The sequence below is a fragment of the Solanum stenotomum genome, chromosome 12, assembly GCF_019186545.1.
Source record: "Solanum stenotomum isolate F172 chromosome 12, ASM1918654v1, whole genome shotgun sequence".
Taxonomy (NCBI): Eukaryota; Viridiplantae; Streptophyta; class Magnoliopsida; order Solanales; family Solanaceae; genus Solanum; species Solanum stenotomum.
The window spans coordinates 19,273,443-19,278,641 of NC_064293.1; the positions used below are offsets into that span (position 1 = coordinate 19,273,443).

At 31.2% G+C, this 5,199-nt stretch overlaps 1 pseudogene; it reads left to right on the forward strand.

Annotated features, from left to right (window-relative positions):
• The first annotated feature begins 3,452 nt into the window (after nucleotides 1–3,452).
• On the forward strand, nucleotides 3,453–4,415 carry LOC125847199 (mitogen-activated protein kinase kinase kinase 20-like; annotated as a pseudogene).
• Nucleotides 4,416–5,199: the final 784 nt, after the last annotated feature.

A 5,199-nucleotide genomic window follows, 5' to 3' on the forward strand; every position in this document is an offset into this window, starting at 1 on the left:
TAATATAATACTTTTAGCGACGAAGCACTAAATCGTCTTTGTATACTTTTAGAGACACGCATTTAGTGATGACTGAGTGACGAATTATTTTTTGTCTCACAAGAATTTTAGTGACGAAATATGATTTATAAATGACGAAATTATTTGTCCCTGATAATCGAATTTGTTGTAGATAGGGAATTTTTGGTGGAGTGATGAAATGCATGGAGATCAGAAAGAACGCTAACGACGAAAACACTTTGTTGAGCCAACTCTGACACTGAGAGACGAAATCTAGGGGAGCGAATGGAATTAGATACCCAGTAGTCCTAGCCGTAAACGATGGATACTAGATGTTGTGTGTATTGACCCGTGCAGTGTTGTAGCTAATGCGTTAAGTATCCCGCCTGGGGAGTACGTTAGCAAGAATGAAATTCAAAGGAATTGACGGGGGTCATGACATAAAATGAGTCACCTGAACCAACGGTATGGTCCATAACCTACGTCGACAAACGTAGTTTTAGACGTTTTTCATTTAGACTTATGCCTTTCGGTCGACTGCTTAGATCTCTTAAGCTCATGTGATCATGGATTAGCCCGAAGACTCATATTCATAACATTTAACGACCATAGCTCATAAATTTCATTCATATCATCATGTCATGAGGTTACAATTCATGAATCATAAATTTGCATTCATGAGACATATATCATATCATAATAATAAAGTTATACAAAAAATCATAAGATAGCATCATAATTAAAGTCTTAAATTTGGGAACTTTCATAACTCATAGTTCTAGGGTTCATAACATAAGAATTTCCAAGAAAATATTAAGAAATCGCCAAAGAGTTATCAAGAATCTATAAAGAAAATCATTAACGTAGTTCTCAAAAAAAGAATTTCTTCTTTTAGTAATCATTCATAATTTCATGTAGAAAATCTTAAAAAACTCATGCGTAGAAGAATTATCAAGAAATTTAAATACTTTCATAGAGGAAATCTTGTAAAAACTCATGGGTAATTAAATAATTATCAAGAAATTGAAATACTTTCATGGAGATTGGGATTTCATGAAGAATCAAGAAAGATTCAAGAATATGAGGTTTCGTTCTAACCCTAATTCATTCATGAAGGGTTTTTATGAATCATGAAAACGTAGTTTGTGGGGAAGAACAAGTTGTTACACGTGGAGACAGTCTTACATACCTTAGTGATGAAACTTGATGGAGAACCTTGGAAGATGAACTCTAGCCTTGAGGTTTCTTGAAGTTCTTGAACATAGAAATTTATGAGTGAAATGAGAGGGTGTAATTATGAAAAAATGATTTTTTACACATTTAGAGTCACGATTCAGATAACTCCACCAAAGATTTTTAGAACAAAAAGATCATCAAAAAATAAAAACAGGAGTTGGAATTAAGATGATATTTCATATAAACGGGAAGTAAGGTTTGCTTCCTCTCCATGTCGCGGACCTGGTCGCGGACTTCCACCGGTTAGAGCATCTCTGATAAATAAGTCATAATTTCTTACTTCGGACTCTGATTGACAAACGGTTGATGGAGTTGGAAAGAGGACTCGTCGAAGTTTAATTTGATAGGTTATGAGTCACCTAACTCTTTATATTATAAGAGATATGGTCATTTTAAGTTTACTCTTATATGAACTCATGCGAAAACTTAGTCGGTAGGAAAGGTTTGAACTTGACTTTGAGATAGAGGTCTTGTATGACTCTAAACTACATCTAATACACTTCTCACACATAGGAATGAACCTTAACACATGTATAATATCACTTGGCTCAATTTAATACGCTCACGACGAATAATTTAGATAATTAGTATAGAATTTACGAAGTGTTACAACTACACTAGAGCTGACAATTTTAGTTTAGTCCATATTTTTAAAATCAATCCATTTTATTCATATTTCAATGAGTGGATCACTTGTATTTTATTTGGATATATATGGATTTCAAATCTATTGATAACCTATAAGAATAACGACACATATGGGTAAAATACAAGTATCCATATTTGACCATGGTAAGCCAGCTCAAACTTAATATATTTCTACAAGAAGGAACCAAAAATATACATTTTATTAATTGAAAGTTAAATATATTGAGTTATTTGACCACAAGAAGTCCGTTTTTTTTTAAAAATAAAAATAAAAATTGCAACACCGAGGTCTATTGTACACCACCTTATTCTGCAAAATTTTGAATTATTATTTTTGTAAAATTGGACCACAAGAATCTATTATATGCTACCTTACTCTGCATTTCTACAAGAAACAATTTTCTCAGCTCGAACTTATAATCCCCTGGACAAGCTAAGTCTGAAATTGAATCTTATAAATGGTGATAAATATATGTTTTGTGAGTTTATATGATACTGTTTTTTTTATTTATAGAGTTTCATGAAAATAATGTTATTTTTCTTTTAATTTTGTTTAACAGATTTATTTGACGATTTAAGTGCAGAAATGTTATTATACATTTATCATATCATAATTAATAAATACACTTTAAATGTAATTATACATTTATCATAATTAATAAATACACTTTAAAATATATTATAAAGACACGAAGAAAGAAATAGATAAGAAGAAGTAAAATTAAAAAAATAAAAAAATGAAGAAGCTAAGAACTTAATAAAATTTTCCACGAATGAAAAAGGAGTAAAAATGAGTTAAAATCATTTTGTTCCATATATTTGACCAAATTCATTTTTACTAAATTAGCATTCAATTCATTTTAAATTTATTATATTTATCCAATAAATAAAATTTCAAAAGATAAGTTCATTTTATAATTGTAAAATGAGAATTGTCTTATTAGGATTTGATATTAAGTAGTGATAGTTCTTCACTTGATTCATTAATCAAGTGAAGGACTTAGAATTCAAGTTAGTCCTTTTTGATAAATCACAACTTTATTTTATTAATTTTATACAACTTTAAATTTTCATATAATAAAAGAAGTAAATATGGAAAAGTTTAATAAAATTTCTTCTACTAGCACTATGAAAGGGAAAAACAGAAAAAATAGGAAACAAAACTGCTACATAAAATCCGTACATTTTATTTATATTTTAATGAGTTAGATCAAAATATGAATATCAAATCTGTTGTTAACTTATAAGAATATGGACAATAAATATACTTTTTTAATACTCCATTTTAAAGATATAAAAAAAAAGAAATAGATAAGAAGAACTAAAATAGGAAAAAATAAAAATAAAAATAAATGGAAAAACTAAATAAAATTCCATAAAAGAACAAAGAAGGGTAAAAATGGGTCAAAGAATTGGTTGAAACGAATTTATCCAAATTCATTTTTATTGACTAAAATTCAACCCATTTTAATTATGATCTCATCTGATCATTTATCATGACTCCTATAAATACACTAAGAAAAGAGCTCACATTCAAGAAAAAAAGAAAACAGTGTGAAATAATTGTAATGGAGAAAAAACAAACGAAATTTAAGTGGCAGAGAGGTAGAACATTAGGGAAAGGAAGCTATGGTTTTGTATCATTGGCTTCTGATCTACTGATACCCCTTCTCTTATGATATCGTCTCTCATTGCTGTTAAATCTTGTATGTTGAACCGCTCTCAGTCTCTTCAAAATGAAAGTAAATTCTTAGGAATGTTTGAGGATTGTCCTCAAATTATTCGATGTTTTGGATTTAATGTCAACTACGAAGATGACTTATATCTTTATAATTTGCTGCTCGAATATGCCTCAGCTGGAAGCCTAGCTGATCGTATTGATGAACAAGGATTGCCTGAGTTTCAAGTCCAAAAGTACACCAAAAATTTTGTTTTAGGGATCAGTTTGATTCACAAAAAAGGAATTCTTCATTGCGACATAAAACCCCAAAACATTCTTCTTACTACTGATGGTGATGATGGTATGGCCGAGGTGGCAAAGATAGTTGATTTCAGACTTTCCATAACATTTGAGCAGAACTGGAAAGAGAACGTGGGGCACAGAGCTAGGAACTAAAGGGTACATGGCACCTGAAGCTCTACTTAAGAAGGAGTACTGCCCAGGAGTTGATATTTGGTCACTTGGATGCACTGTTTACGAGATGATCACTGGAAAACCCCTATGGGAATCATCCAATTCGAAACCAAATTTTGAGAATCCCAATCTGTCTACAGAGACCAAAGATTTCCTGAATAATTGTCTGTTCAGGAATCCAAGAGCGCGTTGGAGTGAAGACATGCTTTTTAATCACTCGTTTCTGAAATCAGCTGACGATGTCCAGCCTCCAGATACGAAGAAGAGGCAATGTGATGGCATGTCCTTGTTACGCAAGAAACGCATAAAGACAACACACAGGACACAGCCACACATTCGTGATTTGGTTATACAACTTGATTTAGATTCTAAAGACGGAAACTCGTGCCCAAATTAAAGCTGCTACTTTCTGATTGACTATAGAACGTTTGTTTAATTATCTTCAGCCTGTGACCAAAATGATCTCAGGTGTAACCCCTTTAGTTTTAATTATCCTCAGGCTGTGAGCTGTGACTATGAATTATGTTCTTCATCTCCATAATTATCCTTCTTGTGTTGTGTTATACAAATCATAATGTAACTTCATTTTTTTGGCATCTATCTTGACTCTCTAATTGAGTTTTGTTATGTTTTGTTGGTATCTGTTAGGTTTCAGATCAATAATATTGAACATGACTGATACTCCACAAGAGCGGTTAGTAATGTAACTCATAATAAATGATTATATACTCCCTAATTAACAATGAGTTACTTAATAGGAAAAAGAGAAAAAAGTTTAAATTTATCTATACAATACTCGAAATTGTTCAATTTTTGCCTTTCATTACAATTTTTTGTCTAATCCTACTTGTGCGACCAGGTAAAAATCTCATTTTTTCCCTTGATTGTTTATTTATATGTAAAAATTTATTAAAATTATAACAAAGTATTATATATGAATCCATAATTTTAAATTTACAAAAATTAAATCATAAATTCGTCTCTATTTTTTCCCATATATGTGAGCTTCTTAATTAATGCACTAATTTATTCACGGAATGAGGCAAAATGGTATATTAGTCTGCATTATACATATTTAATTAAATGCATATGTTAGTGTCACGCCCCTAGCCTATACCCTAGGCGTGGTTGGCACTCGGAGACCATTGTTGTCCCCAAGCGAGCCCTTGGCCTGACTTACT